Genomic DNA, 24636 nt, shown 5'->3' on the forward strand with positions numbered 1-24636 from the left:
TAATATTGGTGTAGTAGTAGTATTAGTACAAAAGTATTATTAGTAGTTGTATTAGTATTGTTATTAGTTGTATTAGTAGTTGAGTAGTAGTATTCGCAATTGTACTAAATTTTAGCTAATTTACAGTGGTAAGTATAATAAGTGGTAACACGTATAAGTAGTAATATATATAAGTGATAATACATATAAGTGGTAATATATATAAGTGGTAATATATGTAAGTGGTAATAATGAAATTTAGAAAAAAAATTCCTCATTTTTTCCACAGCTCTGAAAGTTTAGTTGAGTTTAAATAATTTTATTCAAATTTACAAGCTGTTTCGTAAGCATGATTCCTAAAACATATTCTATTATAACTTCTAAAAGGGCAATCATAAAAACTTGATTAAAATTTCATTAAATTCTGTAGGTTAAATACATTGAAATGAGATTAAAAATATAAAAAGCTGTTCATTTATTTGATAGAACGAAAAGTGATCGAAAAAGATGAGTTTGATTATTAAAAACAACTACCAGTTTTCATTGGTAAATAAACTAGGTATTTTATGTTGAAATTTTATTATTGCTCTGATTGATTTCGATAATGGTTCATCAAATTTTGATAACCCTTTTTTTTACATAAAAGCTAATTTGTTAACCTTAATGATCAGGACTTTATGAATCAATTTCGACAAATAATTTAAAAATGTATATCAAATGTGGTAGATACAAAACATCCAGATCATATATTTTTTGGCCTGTTATTAAAATAAACCAGAAAGTATAAAGGCAAACATTGATTTGAAAGAAGAAAAAAATAGTATACTCCCGAGATAAAAATAAGTGCAAATTGATAAAATAAGTACACATCTATGACTGTGTAGGTACTGATTATAGATTTTTTGGCCTGTTATAAAAATAAACCAGAATGTATAAAGGCAAACATTGATCTGAAAGAGGTAAAAATAGTATACTTCTGAGATAAAAATAAGTGCAAATTGATAAAATAAGTACACATCTATGATTGTGTAGGTACTGATCATATATTTCTTGGCCTGTTATTAAAATAAACCAGAATGTATAAAGGAAAACATTGATCTAAAAGAGGTAAAAATAGTATACTTCTGAGATAAAAATAAGTGTAAATTGATAAAATAAGTACACATATATGATTGATTCCATGAAAGTGAATAGTTGATTGTACACTGAAGAAAAAAGTATGGTCAAAACTACCAGAATATGGTAAAATTTAGCTTGTTTCTGGCTCTATGGGAACACTAAAAGTATCAGTAATTTATACTGAAGCACTCTAGTATTGATTTTGGAAAAATTAGCAATAAAATATGGTTTTATAATAGGTGATAAAATTTGGTAAATGTGGTAAAGTTTGGTAATTTTATCTTGATACCTCAGAGCAAGGCAGAGCGTGGTATGGGAATAATATTCTGGGAGACAGCTTCATGAAAAAGTCTGATTTTTAATGTATATAACTTACTCGCTGAAAAAAAATTACCTATGGTGTAATATTCTGATTGTTAAAAATTGCTTTAAGTAAGTTGATAAATTAAAGGAGTGGAATTCTTTTCTTTGTGTCGAAATATGTCTATAATATTCGAAAGAATATTGTATCGCAAAATAAATGCCAGCATAATAAATATTGATGTACATTAAAAACTATTGATATTGTGAGACAAAATATAAAAATGATTAGGTGATTAATAAATTTCTCTAATAATATCCTCAAAAACTAAATCAAAATTGCAACAGGCAAACAGTTATTTAAAAATAATATTCGATTGAATTTGTTTTTCAATTAAATAAATGTTTGGATAGCGTTTTTAGAAGAAAACGCTAGATGATGAAGTACTAAATTATCGTGATGAACACAAAAACATTCTTGAATAAAAAACGTTAAGAATTTAGTCAAAATAGCATTCATTCACTCTTAATTATAGTTAATTAAATACAGGATTAATTGTATTTAATTAAAAAATTTGTTTTTTGCATATCCAATAGTATATTTGTAATTTTTTAACGATGAATTCTATTAAAAACAAGACAATTTCAGTCACTTTTTTTAAAAGAGAGTCCAAGGAGGAATGAACCGATATTTTAGGTCATTACAATTAAAATTTTATCACTTACATTTGACCACGAAAATAAATTTAAAAAAAATGAAATTGGACCACCAAAAATATGAAACTGTGACTTAAAAATTAGATTTAGAGACCTGGTAAATTAACTGACTCTTTGGAGTTCTCTTCTTAAAGACGAGTAATGTTAGAGCTGTTGCGATAATGCTTTACAATTGTTTTAATCGAGAAATTTGTGTAATATTTTTCTTGCATTAACCATAAAACTAACTTTATTTTCTGACCCTTAGAGATAAGTTACTATACACTTATACAGGGATATTTTCTCTTACAGGGATATTTCGCTTTATAGCAGGGATATTTTCGCGCCTGGGCAGGGACATTCAAATAGCGTCAGCGTTTTTGCATAATCTATCTAATGTTTAAAGAATACGAAAGGGCATTGTGTGTCACTGACATTTTCTTACATTTTATAACATTAATTATAAAATGTGTATATTAATATATAACATTACATATTATAATATTATGTAAAATATTATATAATATTACATAATATTATATATTATAATACATAATATTATATATTATAATACATAATATTATATATTATAACATATAATATTATACAAAATATTATGTAATATTAAATAATATTACATATTATAATGTGTAAAATTAATATATAATATTAAGTACATTTAACAAAATTGATATTTTAAGACCAATTATAAAATTATTAAGTTAATTAACTTAATAATTTTTATAATTCGTCTTAAAATATAAATTTTGTTAAATGTACTTTGGGAATAATATCAGGAATTATAATTTGGGAATAATTAATTTTCTTAATATTATTCTCAAAAATCAAATGCAAATTGTTAAAAGGTATAATTCATAAATAACATTTTATCAAAATCGTTTTTGGATGTAATGAATAATTGAAAGACATTATCAGAAGATAAAGCAAAATGCTATAAGATGAAACTTTGAACTATCAGTACACAAATATGATGAAAAAATAATTTTTTCATAAATTTTTATTAATTTAATCAATATAATAACTCTCTCTCTTATTTATAATAAACCGAAAAAAGGACTAGTTTTCATTGATTAAAAGATTGATTTTTTGCTCCTTCGACAGTGTTTTCTATATCGCAAAGGAATTCTATTAAAAAATCAATAATTTCAGTCCTTATTTAACAAATTGCGTTATTTACCGTGTAACAAAGCAATATTTTATTTGATTACAATTAAGTTTTTACCACTTGTTTTTTGTCTTGAGAAACGAAGTTGAAAAAAGAAAAATTGGATTATACGTATACAGAAAGATAAATTGGATAAAAAAATAATTGGGCCACATTGATAAAAATAATAATTCGAAAATAATATTTATCAAAGTCGTTTTGGAATAAATAAATTATTGCGAGGCATTATTAGAAGATAAAGCATAATGCTATTCGATGAAGTATTGATATATTATGATGCAATACACAAGATAATTTTTTAATCAACTTTTATCAACTTAATCAATATAACAACCACTCTCTCTCTTCTTTAAAAGTTGTAATTAATTAAAAAGTAAATTATTTATGATTAATTAAAAGTTTGATTTTTCGTTCCTGTGATAGTGTATTTTTAATCGCAAAATAAGAATTTTATTAAAAAATAAATAATTTCAGTCCTTGTTATACAAATTCCAATTTAAATGCTTTACTTATGGTGTAATAAATCAATATATTATCTAATTATAATTAAGTTTTTATCACTTGACTAAAGTTGTAAGATGATAAATTGGATTATATGTATACAGAAAGATAAATTGGATAAAAGGTTAATTGGGTCACCAAAATATTGAACTACAGGTAAAAATTTGTATTTAGAAAGTTGATAAATGTAATAAATCTTTGCAATTATCTTATTTAAGACAATTATGATGTTGCAAGAATACTTGACATTTTTTAAATGTTTAGAGTATTCTAAAGTTCATTGTATATCATCACAATGTAAACATTAAAATTTCCTTATATTTTGTGAAAAGAAGGGATAAATGAAGCAAATTATAAACAATTTACTTTTTGAGGCAAATCATGAGAACAATTAGGTAAATTTAGAATAATTTTCTAAATATTATCCTCAAAAATCAAATACAAATTGAAACAGACAAAAAAATTATTCAAAAATAAATTTGATCAGAATCGTTTTCGATTAAAATAAGCATTCTTAGAAGGCAAAACAAAACGCTATAAGATGAAATATTGAATTATCATGATATACTCAAAAGCCTTCTTCAATCAACTTTTATCAATTTTATCAAAATAACATCACCCACTCTCTGCATAATTGAAAACAAAGGAAGGGAAAATCTTTTCAAGGACCATACACAAAATTCATAAACCTTTTTTTTTTCTTTCTAAAAGATCAGTAAGTACCAATAACATGCAACCTTGAGCCGAAAAAGATTTAAAACCATAAAAAATCGTTTATCTTCTGTTTTCTAAGCAAAACGTTCGAAAGGTGTCTACATAGAGGGTGGGAACGAGAATATACGTCATGATTGGAAGATGAACTTCGTTAGATCAATCATGTAAAAGGAACGATCTTAACTAACACTACCATAGAATATTCAAGGTAAGTTGATTATAATTTTAGTTCTTTGTTAGGGTTTAATCGTGACATTATTTCAGAATAATTAACAGTTGTTTACAGTTAAACGAGTTTTGAAAATAGAAAAATTATTTATTTAAAAAATTATTAGTTTTTGGATATTTAAATGATATTGCTTTAGGTAATAAACTCAAACAAATCAGTTTATTAATGAAATTAAAATATTAAGTGAACCAAAGCAGATGAATTTGTAAGTTATTATATTTACAATATTTGAATTATTTGAATTAAAATTTTAATTTTTTCATGTGTTCTTACTTAAAATAATATTTTTCTTCTTCTTTAAAATTTAAACCATAAATTTTTAATAAATAAATCAAATTATTAAGAGAACTAGTCAAATTATTCAATTAATGAGATTCAATTAATTTATTATTAACATAATAATAAATAATTTAATATTAAATTAAATTATTTAGTTTTTTAATTTAATAAATAAATTCAAATTTTAAGCGAACTAAAGTAGATGAATTTGTAAGTTATTATATCTACAGTATTTGCATTACTTGAATTAAAATTTTGATTTTTTCATGTGTTCTTACTTAAAATAATATAATTATTTTGCTTTCAAATTTAATCCACAAATTTTTAATAAATAAATCAAATTATTAAGAGAACTAGTCAAATAATTCAATTAATGAGATTCAATTAATTTATTATTACATAATAATAAGTAATTTAATATTAAATTAAATTATTTATTTTTTTAATTTAATAAATAAATTCAAATTTTAAGTGAACTAAAGTAGGTGTATTTGTATGTTTTACTATATTTAAAATATATTTGTGTTATTTAAATTAAGATTTTGATTTCTTAATTTGTTCTCTTTAAATTTTTTTTTGCTTTTAAATTTAATCCATAAACTAGAAATTTTTAAATTAAAATAACCCAAACTAAATTATTAATATTTAAATTTCTTTAAAAATAGTTTACAAATTTTTTTTAAATGTAGCTTGCTATTAAATATTTAGAACGTTTTACTTTTAGATACTTTAAATCTACCGTATGAATTGATGCTTTCAATAATGATAGTACAGTTAATCTATAGCTTGGAAATTTTGCAAAATTTGGATGCAACATTTGAAATGTTATTTTACTTTAAAATGTCTATTTTTTTTATTTAGTCTATTGTCTAATTAAATCATAATTTGTATTTGCCGAACACGAAATAAGTGTTCGCCGGGCATGAAATCAATGTACGAACAAGTGCATATTTACGTAGGTTGATCAAAAAATTCGTGACATACCTATGATTGATTTGTTTGAATTGATTAGTTTGATTACTTATAGCACTTATGTCTGCTACACTTTATACTAAATTTTAAAGTAATAGCTCATTTTTTGATTCAGATACTGAAGTTTAAATAGAAGGAGGTTAATATTTTTTCAATTATAGGTTAAATTTTGCTTTAAAAAAAACACAAATGAATAGGGTATCTACACGGAGAAAAAATTCTGATAAAATTACCGGACTGCTAATTCTAGTTAATAAAATCAAAATACTTCATAAATCAATATTTCATAATAAAATCAATATTTAAACCATTCACATGGTAATTTTTCCGCTCATATGGTAACGGTTTACCAGAAAATCTGGTTTTCAAAATTATAGTTCTTAATTACACACATTTTGTAAGAAATGCAAAACTGAAAAGTGAACTTAACCAAATAAATGGCTTTATAGCCAGGCTGTAAGGAATCATGATTTAATAGTCAAGTTTTATAAAATCAAATTTTTTTATCGCAGATTATAAAACCATATTTAATTGTTAATTTCACCAAAATTATTTCCAAAGCGCTTCTGTAAAAATTACACCGCTTTTTGGTGTTCCCAAAGAGCCAGAAATATGACAAATTTTATCTTATTGTGGTCGTTTTGACCATGTTTTTTCTTCTCCTCTTTTTATTGCCTAATGTTGAAAAATTGAATGGAAGTATAAGAGGGCGATGTTAAATCTAATGCTATCTCAGATTTATTTATGACTGAAATGTGGGGCAGAATTCTTGATAAAGATAATCTTAATTTCCACGCAAATGAAAATATGCTTTAGTGTCAATGTTTTATAATATGAGCGTTTATTACATCGTATGCTAAGTTTTCTCTAAATAATTCATATTTGGTTCTGAAATTGATTTTGGCAATTTTGAACTCATTAGTTGAAGATTAAAGGGTAGAAGGGTAACAATATTTCAAGTATAGGTTAAATTTTGCTGTAAAAGAACGCAAATGAACAGGGCATTTACACTGTTAGAATCTTCATTCTGAATTTAAGGTAAATAACCGGAAGCAGTCTATCTATCCAATTAACCGTAAGTTTAACCGTAAGTTTTTTAAATAATTTATATTTAGTTCTGAAATTGATTTTGGCAATTTTGAACTCAGTAGTTGAAGATTAAAGGGTAGAAGGGTAACAATACTTCAAGTATAGGTTAAATTTTGCTGTAAAAGAACACAAATGAACAGGGCATTTACACTGTTAGAATCCTCATTCTGAATTTATGGTAAATAACCGGCAGCAGTCTATCTATCCAATTAACCGTAAGTTTACGAAAAAGAATTTTTTTTTTTTTTTTTTTTTACCTTTACGGTTTTGAAACAGCTTACAACCAGTATAGTTAAAAAACAATGAATACAAAATTATGCAGTTTTTTTTAACCAATTGCATGGTTCCAAAATTGTGAAATAGAAATATAATAGGACATTGGAGATAGTTTAACAGCTTTATAAGGCTGTCAACCATGCGCCAATGAGAGTACCGTATTCTAATAGTCCAGGGTCACAAATTGGGGAGTGCAGGACATTGTAAACTCTTCATTGTGTTGAATGAAAGAAATGGAGGTAATATTGTGATGTCAACTCTGGGACTCGATCCCCCATTCTGTCTGTCAATGGTTTTGGAAGATTAGCCCTCTTGGCTATAATGTGTACCAGGTTGCAAGGAACTAAGTGGTTTCATTAGGTGGGCCTAGTTGGTAGGGTAAAGTTCTGGTTGTTTAGCCGCATTAGGTTAAGAAATGGTTTTACCATCTTATTTATGGTTATAATATTGTTTTGTTTGAATAAGGTAAAATACAAATTAAATAAATTGCTATTTAACCATTTTTTTCAGCGAATTTTAAGAAAGTGTAAATTAGACAAGATGAAAATTTAAGACGGAGATGTTCACGCATGTTCATCAGTGTGGGGTTAAATTTTTGGTGGTTTAGTTCTTGATACTGTAATCATCATCATCATCATATTTGGCCAGACAGCCCAATGTGAGCCAATGCCTTCTTCTGAAGATTTCTCCATGATGACTTCCGATTTATCTTTGATCTCCAATTTCTTTCATTAATTGCGAGAAAATCAGACTCCGCTGAGTCTGCCTATCTCAACCGCGGCCTTCCCCGCTTTCTTTTTCCAGTGGGTCTAAAAAGTAGTATCTTTTTTATTGTGTTGTCGTCACTCATTCGAACAACGTGGGCGATCCAATTCATTCTACTTATTTTTGTATATTTAATAATATCAGGTTGTTTATAAATCGTGCACAGTTCAAAGTTAAATCTCCTTCTCCAGTTATTGTTTTCATTTACACCAACAAGTATACTCCGCAAAATCTTTCTCTCAAATATTGCGATACAATTTTCCTCCAGTCTTGTCATTGTCCAAGCTTCAGAGGCATATGTCAAGACTGGCCGGACAAGAGTTTTGTAGATTAAGCACTTTGTTTTTCTAGAAAGAAACCTAGATTTAATAAATCTTCTCAGCCCGTAGACAGCCCTATTCTTGAAATCCAAATGATCTTGATACAGTAATCAAGATTAAAAGAGAGGATGATAAATCTGGCAAGAGAATGTATTGGGTACCTAAATGAATGCAAAAACTCAATTTTCAAGTACTAAAATATAGTTGTTCTTTTAATATCTAAATTTTTATTTACTCATAAATTAGACAAAACATATTTAGGAAACATACTTCACTGTTGAGGATTTAATCTGCACGAAAGGGATTAATAAACAACTTTCCTTTGATTTCTCATTTTTGGGCAAAAAGAATTTACTGGTTAGATATTGCGAATTAGCTATAGGTTTTTTTTTATCAAGAACACACGGCAACCTAAAGCTTGAAAGATGCTATTTAACATTATGTATCACTGAGATACAGTTGCAGTTATGGAAGCCGTGATTGTAAATTTAATCCAAAAAACGCAAATTTGAAACAAAGAAAAAGAAAGCCATTTGCCAGGTTGAATTGTTTTTGTGATTGTTTATTTTATGACTGAAAACGAATAATGCCTGTTTAATTTTTTTTTAATAATTAAAATTTTCTATTCATGTGATTTACTATGATTATTCCTGAACTATGAAAGAAAAGATAAAATTTGACCAAGATAACCACATCTTGAGTAAGCCAAGAACATTTAAGCCAATCCATCTCTGTAACATTTTTTAAAATTTTACAACCGTCGTTGAACAACTGACCCAATTCTGGGTTTACGACTACCTACGTTCAACTCCGTATCCTTATAATTTTGATCCCAATCCAGAAGACAAGGGAGCTCCTGGATCAGTACCCCTAGAGGTATTGATTCGTTATGGGAACATGGAGGACTTTGCGACCCGACAGATTTAACGTGCATCAGTCACAATTGCCTACACGGGGAGTCTTCGACCGGTGGAGATCGAACCCACAATCTCTTCGACATCGGCCCAGTGCCCTTCCAAACAGGCTATATGGCCATCTTTCTAACATTAAAAAAAGTTGATTATATCACAAACGTTTAAATGTTAAACGTAGAATAGGGAAAATAGTTTTTTTCCTTGCTCTTGTTCCCTTCCCGCTAGTCCTGCTCACCTTCTTAATTTTTTAGGAGCCTCCTGGTTGAGTAGGAGAAGATTTTCGATGTTCTAAGGTGAAGGGGTCCCTTGGATCTGGTGTAGGTTGTCCTACACCAGGAGGATGAGTAGCAACAACAACAACAACAACGTTTAAAACTTTAGAAACATGGTATTAATTCTATTCAAATGCACGGAGAGAAAAAATTTTCTGGTAAAACTATTGAGCTGTAGGGGAGAATGGGGTCAATTGTAACATTTTTTACTTAACTTAACTATTTTTAACTAACAAAAAATCCTATATATTATTAGTATTAATTGACAGACGAGTAAAGTAGACTATCCTCTACTAGAAAAAGGAATATATACCTTATTTTAAATGTTATTATGTTAGTTATTAACAATTTTTGACAGTCGTGTACTTGTTACAATTGTCCCCACTTACGGGGTCAATTGTAACAGTTTATAAATTCAACTAAAACATAGTTAATTATACATATTATCATAGTTGTGATATATATTTTTATTGATCAAAATAGTAGTGATATTTTAAGAGTAAAAATAATAATGAGCAGAGACCTAAAGGGTTAAACTTTTAACTTTAAGGGATTAAAAGTTTTAATTCATGCTGTGAAAGGTGACAAATAAAATAATACACATGCAACATAATATAAATGATATAGGAAACTATTGGTGATTCTTAAAGAGTTCAGTAATGGTTTGTAAACATGAGATTATTTATTTTCAGCTGTTACAATCGTCCCTTTACTTATTGTTACAATCGTTCTCAAGACGCCATTTCAGCTTCATTTGTTAAAAACAATGCTAGTTAATTAACAAAACTATTATTTTTTTTGAAATGTTAATTAAGGTGTCCGCTTGCATGCTCGGTTAATAATTTTTATTTGTTTAAACAAAATTACTTTGTTACAATATAATATTGTAATACCAAAAAAAGTATTTACGTAGCGGGAAAATATCTTTTGTGATGTAACTCTTTTAAAAGTACAAAAAAATGGTTGCCAGCAGGGGTGTACATGTAGATTTAGTAAATACACCTTGTGCGCCACCTAGAAATGAAATCTAGAACCCGACACTCGAAATTTTTGCTCTGTTACAATCGTACCCTGTTACAATTGACCCCACTCTCCCCTATAGTAATGGCATTTCTGGTAAAAAAAGCCATAATTCTGGTTAATAAAACCAAAATATACTGTATTTCAACCATTATTATGACAATTTTTCCGTTCATATGGTAATGGTTAAACGGAAATTCTGGTTTTGAAAATTATAGTTCTGATCAACGCATAATTCGTAAAAATTACCAAATTGAAAATTAAAATTAACCGAATAAATGGTTCATATACCTGCTCTAAGGTATGATAATATTACAAAATTTTACATGATTTGTAAAAATTTACCATATATTATAAAAGAACATTTTATTGTTAATGTTACCAAAATCATCATTATTATTACTTCGGTAAAAATTACCGAGCTTTTGATGTTCCCATAGAGCTAGAAACATGATAAATTTCACCATATTCTGGTAGTTTTGACCATATTATGTTACGAGAGATAAGTGTATCTTTATCTCTCGTAACATAAGCTCTGATAAATTAAGTAAGTGAAAGAGTGAGCACATTTTCAAATATCACAGTCAAGGCTTTTTATAATGATGGCATTAATAAGAATCTGTTATTTTTTGAAATAAATATATAGAATATTTTTTTTTTTGAGTAATAACATTTATAAAATTCTTTATTGTATTTAGCATTCAAAACTTTATTTTCCTTTCTTGCTAGAAAAAATAGCTGAGTTCATATTTTAATAAATTGTGCCTATTCACAATGAAAAAAAAATGATTGTTTATTACCAAAAAATAAATACATATAGAGAGAATTTAAGTTGTTGAAAAACGAACGCAGGCTCTCTAACTTTTTTAGAGTGTCAAGGTTTTTACAAATTTTACTTTTCCTTTATATCTGGAAGTTTGATAATAATCTTCAAAATATGCTTACACTTGCAGCAGATAAAATTTTCACTGATGCTTTAACGAGAGGAAATATTACTCAATAGAGTTAACACTAAAGATTTGACATGTCAGAAATTAATTGGTAATGTCATATATTGTAAAAATATAGCCCTTTATTTATGCACCCTAACTCTGCCCTTTTTCACAAAAAGTTTCCATTTTGATTTGATTTTACAAATTTTCACTAAATTTATAGGGATTAAATTCTGTTCAAAAGTGAAACATTTTAATCCGGCAACTGAACCTTCTCACTTCATTCAAAAACAAATATTATCGGTAATGAAACGAAAAACAAAGTATCATTAATGAAATGGAGATTTCAAAACTAAGATTCGATTTAAAAAAAACTGAAAACTGGGTTACTAGGTGTTTTTTTCTCTAATTTAATGCTTTTAATACACAATACGCAAAAAGAAATTAATAATCCTGAATAATTTTTTATAATAATAATCGGATTTTCACGTGCTAGGACACAATCTTGTAATTCGAGGTTATTCAGAGCAGACAATATTTTAAGTTACGAGATTGGACATTAAAACGTGCTTTCTTTTATTAAACGCACACTTTTTCCGGCGGAATTAGATTTCTGACTCCCAAAATACATGAAGCCGTGATGGCTCAGGGGATAGAGCGTTCACCTTTCAATGAGGTGAACCGGGTTCGAATCCCAGCAATGACTGGTTGATACAAATTCCACATCCGGCTTGCACTGACCACAGTGCTGACGTAAAATATCTTCAGTTGTAGATGGAATCAGGGGTTAGAGTCCCCTTCCATCAGGCTAACCGTCGGAGGTTTTCGTGGTTTTCCTCTCCATATAAAGCAAATGCGAGTTAGTTCCATCAAAAAGTCCTCCACGAAGGCAAATTTCTCCTAATACTCGATCCAAGAGTTCTCTTGTCTTCTGGATTGGGTTCAAAATAACGAGACTATGGAGTTGAACATTGGTAGTCGTAAACCCAAAAATTGGGTCGGCGGTTCAACGACGGTTATATATTTAAAAAAAAAACATACATGGAACCGCAATCTGGGAAATATGCACCGATTATTTGGTCAGGAGATCAGTTGTAAGTTTGGACCTTTAAGTGTTAATTTTTCGTACACACTAAGCTTGAGGTATCTTGAGCTTCCATTGGTCATAGCTGGTCGTGAAACGTTTCCTGAAAACAACGCACCCTATTTACAGCATCTATAAATTTGAGAAAGATTCAAATTTAAATTATGTCTTTAGTTCAGGAAATCAAAAGATTACTTCTAAATATTAAAACTATTAATTCATATCATTTTCTTTAGTTTGAAAGTTTATTTTGGAAAATCATATGCAATTTATTTTAAACAATGTTTACGATATAAAGCGCTTTAAAATATCTATTTTTTTTTATAAAAGTTTTTTTTATACATTTTACTTCTTTTCCGCTAATTTAGATTTAATTTATAAGCACTCTATCAGTTTAAAAGATTTTTTTTTATAAAAATGATCGTGCTTAAGAAATTACAAACAAATACAATGAAAGAACAAACAAGCAAACTAATAAATAAAAATCTAATATTGATCAAAGCCCCAATACTCTCCCCACATTTAAAAAAATTCCGGATCAAATTCCGGTAAAAAGTTCCGGCGCTCATAGTGCCGGTACTTTTTACCGTAAAATTCATTTTTATGGAACCACATGTTACGGAGCAAAAAATCTGATATACTGTAATTTTTACAGTAAAAATTACCATGACATCATTAAATCACTTAAATTAGTACATATTAAATTAATAATCACTTAATTAAATACCTATTACAGTAAAAACTAAGTTATAATATTTTACAGATTTTACGGATGATGCACCGAAAGTGCCGGAACTTAATTTTGTAATTTGATCCGATATTTTTACAGTGTACATAACTTTCCTTAAAAACTGGAATACTATTTCCAGTTTCGAACTGAAGTATTTTTTCAAGATACACATTTAAAATTAATTTTTTTAACATTCTTTATCTTTGTAATGATGACTTTCTCCAAATAAGATTGCTACTTAAAATAATACGTTGCGATAGTTTTCAAAATCGTTGCTAACGAAAAAGTTAACTAATACGAAATATTAGAGCAAAACTGTAGAACTAGAAGGAAAAATAAATAACTATTTATAATGTAAATCTAAAGAAAGTATTATTACATTTTTAGTACAAAAATGGTGGTTAAAAGTTAATTTATTTATTGAGCTATTTTTATATAATTTGACATTTATAATTCATCACAGACATCAAAATGTATTTTTTGATAAAACTTATTTCAATTTGATTTAGTAGAACATTCTAAACATTCCATAAAGTTCATTTATATAATAAATATAACAATTTCAGTTCCAAAAAGTGATAAACTAATCTACCAATGAAATAAATAATGTTCTTCGTTAACAAATTTTTCTTTTCAACAAAACGCAGCCCAGTAGACAAGTATACCATCATATTTTAAGATTTTTGCCAGCATTCATTTTCTTCCATTGAAATAACAAGGAGAAACGGTGGTTATAAAATTTCTCTCTTGATTCGCTCTCCAGTCACGTTGTTTCATTCTGAGGACAAAAATTACCGTGATGTGCACACTCTATTTTTATTTCATTTCTATGGTTTATGCTGATTTTGTATAGATGCAAACTGCATTTATTTGCAGAAGACTTCACAAAACGTCAAAATAATCAAGAAATTTCGATTATAAATTTTGTGAAGAAAAGAAGAAACTTCAGAAAATGAGTTGCTGNATCCTTTTTTTTTGAGTAATAACACTTATAAAATTCTTTATTGTATTTAGGATTCAAAATTTTATTATCATATCTTGCTAGAAAAAATAGCTGAGTTCATATTTCAATAAATTGTGCCTATTGACAATGAAAACAAAAGATTGTTTATTACCAAAAAATAAATATGTATATAAAGAATTTAAATTGTTGAAAAACGAAAGCAGACTTTAACTTTTTTCGAGTGTCAAGGTTTTGACATATTTTACTTTTCCTCTATATCTGGAAGTTTGATAATAATCTTCAAAATATGCTTACATTTGCAGCATATAAATTTTTCATGGCTGCTTTAACGAGAGGAAATATTACTTCAATAGAGTTAACATCAAATATTTCTGTTATCAGAAAATAATTGGCATATTTGGTAATGTCATATATTGTATAAATATTCCGTTATTCATGCGCTCTAACTCTGCCCTTTTTCACAAAAATTTTAAATTTTTCTATTTTTATTTGATTTTACGAATTTTCACTAAATTTATAGGGATTAAATTTGGCTTAAAAGTGCAGTATTTTAATCCGCCAACAGAATGCACATCATCACATCATTCAAAAACAAATATAATCGGTAATGAAACGAAAAACAAACTATCATTAATGAAATAGAGATTTCAAAACTAAGTTTCGATTAAAAAAATTTGAAAACCGCGTTGCTAGGTGTTTTTTCCACTAATTTAATGTTTTTAATACGCAATATGCAAAAAAANAATAATCATCTCATTAAAAAAGAAAAAAAAAAAAAAAAAAAATTGAATAAGCATGAATAATTTTTTTATAATAATGATCGGATTTTCACGTGCTAGGACACAATCTTGTTATTCGAGGTTATTCAGAGCAGTCAATATTTTAAGTTACGAGATTGGACATTAAAACGTGCTTTCTCTTATTAAACGCACACTTTTTTCGGCGGAATTAGATTTCTGACTCCCAAAATACATGAAGCCGTGATGGCTCAGGGGATAGAGCGTTCGCCTTCCAATGAGGCGAACCGGGTTCGAATCCCAGCAATGGCTGGTTGATACAAATTCCGCATCCGGCGTGCACTGAGCACAGTGGTGACGTGAAATATCCTTAGTAGTAGATGGATCATGGGTTAGAGTCCCCTTGCCATCAGGCTAACCGTGGGAGGGTGGTTTTCCTCTCCCTGTAAAGCAAATGCGGGTTAGTTCCATCAAAAAGTCCTCCACGAAGGCAAATTTCTCCCAATACTTGATCCAGGAGTTCCCTTTTCTTCTGGATTTGGTTCAAAATAACAAGGCTATGAAGTTGAACATTGGTAGTACATGGAACCGCAATCTGGGGAATATGTACCGTTTGTTTGTCCAGGAGAGCAGTTGAAAGTTTGGACCTTTAAATGTTAATTTTTCGTATACACTAAGCTTGAGGTATCTTGAGCTTCCATTGGCCATAGCTGGTCGTGAAACGTTTCCTGAAAACAACGCACCCCATTTACAGCATCTATAAATTTGAGAAAGATTCAAATTTAAATTATGTCTTTAGTTCAGGAAATCAAAAGATTACTTCTAAATATTAAAACTATTAATTCATATCATTTTCTTTAGTTTGAAAGTTTATTTTGGAAAATCATATGCAATTTATTTTAAACAATGTTTACGATATAAAGCGCTTTAAAATATCTATTTTTTTTTATAAAAGTTTTTTTTATACATTTTACTTCTTTTCCGCTAATTTAGATTTAATTTATAAGCACTCTATCAGTTTAAAAGATTTTTTTTTATAAAAATGATCGTGCTTAAGAAATTACAAACAAATACAATGAAAGAACAAACAAGCAAACTAATAAATAAAAATCTAATATTGATCAAAGCCCCAATACTCTCCCCACATTTAAAAAAATTCCGGATCAAATTCCGGTAAAAAGTTCCGGCGCTCATAGTGCCGGTACTTTTTACCGTAAAATTCATTTTTATGGAACCACATGTTACGGAGCAAAAAATCTGATATACTGTAATTTTTACAGTAAAAATTACCATGACATCATTAAATCACTTAAATTAGTACATATTAAATTAATAATCACTTAATTAAATACCTATTACAGTAAAAACTAAGTTATAATATTTTACAGATTTTACGGATGATGCACCGAAAGTGCCGGAACTTAATTTTGTAATTTGATCCGATATTTTTACAGTGTACATAACTTTCCTTAAAAACTGGAATACTATTTCCAGTTTCGAACTGAAGTATTTTTTCAAGATACACATTTAAAATCAATTTTTTTAACATTCTTTATCTTTGTAATGATGACGTTCTCCAAATAAGATTGCTACTTAAAATAAGACGTTGCGATAGTTTTCAAAATCGTTACTAACGAAAAAGTTAACTAATACGAAATATTAGAGAAAAACTGTAGAACTAGAAGGAAAAATAAATAACTATTTATAATGTAAATCTAAAGAAAGTATTATTACATTTTTAGTACAAAAATGGTGGTTAAAAGTTAATTTATTTATTGAGCTATTTTTATATAATTTGACATTTATAATTCATCACAGACATCAAAATGTATTTTTTGATAAAACTTATTTCAATTTGATTTAGTAGAACATTCTAAACATTCCATAAAGTTCATTTATATAATAAATATAACAATTTCAGTTCCAAAAAGTGATAAACTAATCTACCAATGAAATAAATAATGTTCTTCGTTAACAAATTTTTCTTTTCAACAAAACGCAGCCCAGTAGACAAGTATACCATCATATTTTAAGATTTTTGCCAGCATTCATTTTCTTCCATTGAAATAACAAGGAGAAGCGGAGGTTAGAAAATTTCTCTCTTGATTCGCCCTCCAGTCACGCTGCTTCATTCTGAGGAGAAAAATTACCGTGATGGGCGCACTCTATTTTCATTTCATTTCTACGGTTTATGCTGATTTTGTACAGATGCAAACTGCATTTATTTGCAGAAGACTTTGCAATACGTAAAAGTTACCAAGAAATTTCGATTATAAGTTTGTGAAGAAAAGAAGAAATTTCAGAAAGTGAGTTGCTGAAATTATTTAGTTTGAGATAGAGTTAGCCGTGTGAAAAACCCCTACACTCTGTAAAGAAACGAATATCTTGGTTGAAATCAGAAATTTTAGAATAAAATTTTATGAATAGATGCAAGTAATTCCTGCTACTAAACTACAGAAACAAATTAAACTTTATTTAAACATTTTGGATTTATTTTTTATACTTGCAGAGTTAAGGTTTGTAAGCTTTAAAACTTTTTATGAAACCTTATTTTGTTTGCTGTTCTAAGTTGTTGAAGCTTTGAATAAGCATAAGGAAATTTTTTAACAGTTAAAAGTCTTTGTATGTTAAATCAAAAATATTACTTAAATGGCATTTAAGAATTTAAAATAAAAGACTACTTTTTGCATTTCTTAACTGCTATGCCGTTTTAAGCAATTGGGCATTGAAAAGTTTATAAGGTGGACTTTGCTTCATTATTCTTATATAATACGCAATATTATACAAAAATGTCATTAAGTAATCATAAAGAAACTCCGTAACTTTTGGAAGTTTTCGTATATTATGTCAAAAATATTGACTTTTAAGAAGTTAAAATAAAATGCTACTTCTTGTATTTCTTAACAGTTACGCCATTTTAAATAATCAGGCATTAAGGAGTTTGAAAGTTTTAATAAGATATTTATAAAGACTTTGTTTCACTATTCTTATATAAGAAACAGTGTTGTATAAGAAATGCCATTGAGTAAACACAATGAAACTTCTTAACGTTTTGAAGTCTTTGTATCTTAAGTCAAAATATTAGTATAATAGCGATCTTTTAAGTTAAAATTAAATACTACTTGCATTTCTTAACTGTTATGAAGTCTTTAATGCCAGTTTAAACAATCAGGCATTGAAAAGTTTTTATGTTGAACTTTTCACCACTATTCCTTTATAATACGCAGTATTGTGTAAGTAAATTTATAAGTAAATTTATATAAGATTTATTCATATTTAGGATTTTAAAATATGATCTTCAAACGAAGAAACACATAGAAACTAACATAATAAAAGCATCCCTTTTGCAAGTATTTCATACGTGTAAAAAATACGGGTTTTATAGATACATACGAGGGTTGCTATTTATATTTCTGGCCTTGGCAACAGTAAGTATTGCTAGGCGACCGCAGACGATTTTAATCGAAAGTTTGATATTTTTAAACATAAATTCAGCAGACGATTTACCATTATAGCTTCATTTGTGTTGTTGACAGTAAATTGAAAAGTTCTTCTCTTTCAAAAAATGGAATTGAATCGTGAACATTTTCGTGCCATTATTTTTCATAACTTTCGACGTGGATTGTCAAGACAAGAGTGCTTCGATGAACTTAATTCTTTATTCAGCGATAAAGCGCCATCCTACAGCACTGTAAAAAATTGGTATAACGAATTTAATCGTGGTCGATGTTCGATCCAGGACGAATCCCGTGCAGGTCGTCCAAAATCCGTTGTTGTGCCAGAAAAGATCGATGCTGTGCGTGAACTGATAAAGCAAGATCGTCATGTGACATACCGTGAGATAGAGGCGTCTTTGGACATTAGTATGACTAGCATCAATAAAATATTGCATGAACATTTGAGCGTAAAAAAAATTTGTTCGCGTTGGATCCCGCATAATCTGACAAACGCTCAAAAAAAGGCTCGTGTCGATTGGTGCAAGGAAATGTTGGAAAAATACGTTCAAGGTACATCAAAGGCTGTGTATAACATCTACACAGGTGACGAATCATGGATCTATGCATATGAGCCGGAAACAAAACAGCAATCAACTGTATGGGTCTTCCAAGACGAGGCAAAACCAACAAAAGTTGTTCGAGGAAGAAGCACATCGAAACAAATGATTGCCTGTTTCTTCGGCATTAACGGTCATGTGGCAACAGTGGCGTTAGAGCAACGCAGGACGGTCAATTCTGAATGGTACACGACCATTTGTTTGCCAGAAGTCATCGGAGAAATTCGAAAAAAGCAGAAGAACAGGCGAATCATTCTTCATCATGACAATGCGAGCTCTCACACATCGACTCAAACAAAGGCATTTCTGACGGAGCGAAAGATCGAACTGATGGGTCATCCGCCGTACAGCCCTGATTTGGCACCCAATGACTTCTTCTTATTCCCACACATCAAAAATAAATTACGTGGACAACGATTTTCGACCCCCGAAGAAGCGGTTGATGCATTCAAAACGCATGTTTTGGAGTTACCTCAATCGGACTGGAAAAAGTGCTTTGAAAATTGGTTCAAACGCATGCAAAAGTGCATTGATCATCATGGAGAATATTTTGAAAAACAATAAAACCAATTTCAATCCTACACGTTTGTTTTTTCATTATTAGGCCAGAAATATAAATAGCAACCCTCGTACGTGTAAAACATCCAAACATTTTGGATAGAATTCGTACATTTGAAACAGAAATTTTAAAAATAAATTTTGCGAATAAATGGAAAAAAATTCCGAAACTAAGCAGCCAGAATTATTTTTTCCCATACTTCTCAGATTTATTTTTACAGTGGAAGAAATTAGGTTACGATAAAGAAGGGCAATTAAAAATTTTGCAACGTGATTCCATATTATACGCGGCATACAAATAAAGAAAGTCTGTCATCGAATAAACAAAGAGATTCCCTAACAGCTAGTAGTTTTTATATATTATGTCAAAAACAATACTGGCGTGATATTTCTGAAGTTATGATAAAATACGATCTCTTACAACTCTTAAATCATTATAAGTCATTTTAAACAATCAGGCATTGAAAAGTTTATGAGGTGAATTATGCTTTACAATTATTATATTATACGCAGTATTACGAAAAAGGATTTTTTTTTCGCCAGGAAGGGATGATTATTTTCACAGTATTTCCATCCAAATAAATAAAAAATAGCTAATTTTGACATTTGTTTTTTAAAATAACCAATAAAGAAAGCCAATAACAAACATATAAAGATTTATAGACAATTGTGAATTGAAGTTTCGTTAGTGAATAAATGTCATTTTTTTTTAAAGCTTAAAAAATAATTTTTTTTAAAAATAAAATTCTAAACTATATTGCTAAAATGAGATTATCTTTTGTTTAAAATAGCTAGTACGCAAAAAAAGAAAAAAGAAAATCAACTTTCATCAGGTAGTGTACTCTTTTTTTTTCTGGAATTTTTATAGTGCTTAACAGTACACCTGCTCTTTCTGTTTTAGCTAATAAAAATTCCAATCGAATTGAGCTGTTTTGGTAATTGTTATATTTTCGATAGAAGTAGTGTGAAAAAAATAAAACACAATTTAAGAGTTACGATTATGAAACGTGATATTTATTTTCTTAAATAAGTGTTGCGCTCCAGTCTTTTGCTATGGATTAGAGCTGTTAAAAGATCTTGAAAATCATACAGTTCGCAATTTTCTGTTTCTCAATTCGTGAGTAATTTTTTTTAGATTTGTTGCAAATTATTCATATTACTATTGATTCAAATGTTCTAATGGTAGAATGTATGAAATTATAAGCAATTATTTTTAATTTTTTCGTTGTTAAATTTATAATTCGTTCAACTTATTAAATCAATATCATAAGCTTTTTAAATCATAAATAAACTTACTGCACTGTTATTGATAATTACTGTTACAAATGACTTAGATATTTAAGTGGCGAAATTGATTGAATTATAAGCAAGTATTTATTTGTTAATTTATTGTTATCAAATTAATAACTCTTCGATCAGCTTATTAAATAATTATCATTAGCTCTTTAAATCATCAATAAAATAATAAGCTAATATTTTTTAAATATTATTCATTACGTGATTAAATGAAATTTTTTTCGTTTAGCTTAGTAAATCATTATCATAAGCTTATTGATAAATTAACTTACTGCACTGTTATTGAAAGTTAATTATAATTGATTTATATTCTAATGGTAATGATTCTTCATTTTGCTTTTTAAATCATAAATAAGCATAGTTATAGAAAATTATTTATGTTACAATTGACTTACATTCTAATGGCGGATTTTATTAAATAACTGATGCCTCTTGAACATTATTTTTATGGTTACTAAATAAAAAATTCTAGAAATACAGTAATTTAATTATCAAAAACGAGATTATTAACAAAAACATTTAATTAATGAACGAAATTTCTTTATATTATAATACTCAATGTATAAAAATACACTCAGTGAAGTTTTTTTAAATAGAGATGATGCCGTGAAATTTTAAACATGCATAAAAAGAGCGTTTCTTTAAAATTTGAGTCCAAATTTTATTAATTAATTTATAAATGTATTTTTAAGTTTCCAAATAATAAATTTATTTACTATACAGCTGTTTGTTTAATATTTCGATAATTTTGTCATCCTTTTATTTCAAAAAATTTCTTTTTTAAAATTCCTTTCCAAAAATTTTTGAAAGACATTTTTATTTGTTTTTACAGTATAGGTGGAGTGGACTGTTGTCACGTGGAATAATTTTTTAGGAAAGTTTATCAACTCGTAAAAGATTTAATAGCAGAAATGTTTTTAAAATTTTTCAAATAGGCTGCTTGAATCCTAGCATAATTCGAAATATTACCTAATGTTTTTAAGAAGGTTGACATTAAAGTATATAGTTCATTAAAGAATTATATTGCAAATTATCCTATAAAATCAATACTAAAGGTGAACAAATTATTATTAAGTAAATTCGTAAGTAAATAAATAAATAAATAAAAGAATAAAGAAAGAAATGTTTCTCACCACAAATAAGGAATGTCTTATTCCAACTTATGTTGGAATAGCCAACTTTGTGCATTTCTTCGGAAATTGCAAAATCGATTTTTTTTCTTTTCTTGTTATGCAGCAAATTTTAGTACGAGGATTTCGGTGTCATCTTAATTTAATAAATTTTTGGTGCCATCTTCTTTATTTCCTTGAATATATAGACTTAAATATAGTTACTAATGTGCTTATAATACTTATAAATGCGTATGATAACAAGCAATTTTTCTTTTGCCAAAGTAGTTTAAAATTCCAATTCCCGAATTATAAAATTTCATAAATTTACAACGTTAAAATATGCACCATAAAAAAAAGATAAGAAATAAAATATTACGCCTAGTGAGTTTTTTTCGGAGTGATTTTGATTTGAACATGAGTTATAGAATAGAACATCTGATTTTTCTAAAGTTGTATAATTTTAAAGTCTATTGGATATGATTTAAAAACTTCGAATGTGCTTATAAACTATGAATAGTACTTGATTATGTTTATGCTTAATTATAGGTCTCTAAGATTGCGCATAAAGGTATACAGGAATAATCATTCTTGATCTATGCTTTTAAAATCCTGATCAACAATTAAGTCGAAAAAGCTTGCACATTAGGAGGAGCAAATAATTACACTGTAAGAATTTTTATTCAAAAATTACGGTAAAAAACCCCAATTTGCAGTCTGTTTATCCGATTAACGGTAAAGTTAACAGTAAAAAACATTTTTTTACCTTTATGATTTCAAAACCGTTTATGATTAGTATCGTTAAAAAATTATAAATACAAAACTATACGCATTTTTAGCCATTTAAAACTTGCTTTAACTCGATGCGATTGACAAATTAGCCCTCTAGGCTATAATATGTACCAAGCTGCAAGGAACTAAGTGGCTTGGATGGACCTGGTTGGTGTGATAAACTTCTGGTAGTTTAACTATATAAGATGGTAGCAATTAATAAACGGTTTTTCTTACAGTGAAAAATTTGAATACCTTTATATTCATGGTTGTTTGACTGTTTTGTTTAAATGTGGTAAAATAACAACTAAATAAATTTTATTTAAAATTTTTTTCAAAGAAATTTCTAACAGTGTAAGAGTTTCTAACAGAAATTTCTAACAGAAAAAGCAAAAACGCAATCAAAATTTAAAAAATCGCTATGGAGAAAGGTGTGACTGAAATGTTAAAACCTGTTGAAAGACAAGTATTAGAAACACCTCCATCTTGTCAGGAATTTAAAGTGTTTTTGAATTTTTTCTTCCCCAATAGTGATTCGATAACGTTTTTGCTTCTTTCTCTTTCATGTTTTATTTGAGACCTCTAATGTTAATATTTTTAATTACATATTCGACAAGGATTCTAAGAGTACACTTCAGGCAATTATTACGGATTTGCTTCTACATACCTTTTCATGTACCTCTTTAGGAGTTTCAATCTTTAAGTAATCTATTTTGTGATGACCTTTTGTATTACTTTAGTAATCAATTTAGATTTTATTTAAATAATGTTTATGCAGCTACCTAAAGGAAGAAATAACAAAATAACTTCGATAATTGAAAACGTGATAACTTCGATTGTGAATTTTTTTAATGCAAACAATAGTGAAGTTATGAAAAGTTTCATTTTATCCTTCCCCCCTAGTGATTTGACTGATGTTTTGGTTTCTTTATCACTTAGATATTATTTGAGACCCCAAATGTTGACATTTTTTAATTTAATTTTCGGCAAGGATTCTAAAAGTATATTTTGAACACTTATTACGGAATTACTTGCATATACCTCTTCATATACCTCTTTTGGAATCGAAATCTTTAAGCAATTTGTTTTGTGATTAACTTTTTTTATTTTGGTGTTCAATTTAGATTTCATTTTAATAATGTTTATGCAGCTCAGTAAAAGATGAATACCAAAATGACTTCGATAATTGAAAACGTGATTCCTTACACTGAATTTCGCTCATGCAAGCAAAAATATTCAGAAATATTAAGTTTATCATTTATGATTAAGTATGAGGAAATAATACATTTTCATTTTCTATATCTAGAAATTAGTTTCAATCTTTACTCAACTAGCAAAATATTGTCGTTGAATAATTTGAAATCCCGATATAGTTTTAATAAATCCTACTTTAATCAAAAACAAAAGAAAGATCACAAACAAATGTTTTCAATTTAATATTAGAAAAAGATTGCGAAAATGCAATATTTAGAGAAATGTTTGCTGAAAGAAGTAAAAATCAAGCAAATGTTTATTTATATGCGAAATTAAATATTTTTTAAAATTAAAACATATTGAAATTACTGCCTCAAAAATTATTTTATAGAAGTGACTTGAAAGTTTCGCAAGCTTTAATAGCTGATTTAAAACAATTGAAATAAACGTTTTGTCTGTGGAAGTGTTACAAGTATAAAGTATAGGTATGTTTATTTTTTATTTTTAAATGGAACATTTAAATGAAATTTTTGTTTACCAAAAGAGTGGCAAAGCAAGCATTGAAAAAAATGTTTA

General features: G+C 27.9%; 1 protein-coding gene across 3 annotated transcripts in view; it reads left to right on the forward strand.

Annotated features, from left to right (window-relative positions):
- The first annotated feature begins 4564 nt into the window (after nt 1–4564).
- LOC107454184 (CRISP/Allergen/PR-1) overlaps nt 4565–24636 on the forward strand; it is a 65997-nt gene continuing 45925 nt past the window's right edge. The window contains exon 1 of one of the 3 annotated variants that reach the window (XM_043041031.2): nt 4565–4703. The gene's annotated coding sequence lies outside the window, so the exon portion shown is untranslated. Of the gene's footprint in view, nt 4704–20619; nt 20808–24123; nt 24546–24636 lie in introns of those variants that run through there. The other 2 variants (XM_043041030.2, XM_043041034.2) reach the window with 2 other exon arrangements.

This window comes from Parasteatoda tepidariorum, chromosome X2 (assembly GCF_043381705.1).
Source record: "Parasteatoda tepidariorum isolate YZ-2023 chromosome X2, CAS_Ptep_4.0, whole genome shotgun sequence".
In the NCBI taxonomy this organism is placed as follows: Eukaryota; Metazoa; Arthropoda; class Arachnida; order Araneae; family Theridiidae; genus Parasteatoda; species Parasteatoda tepidariorum.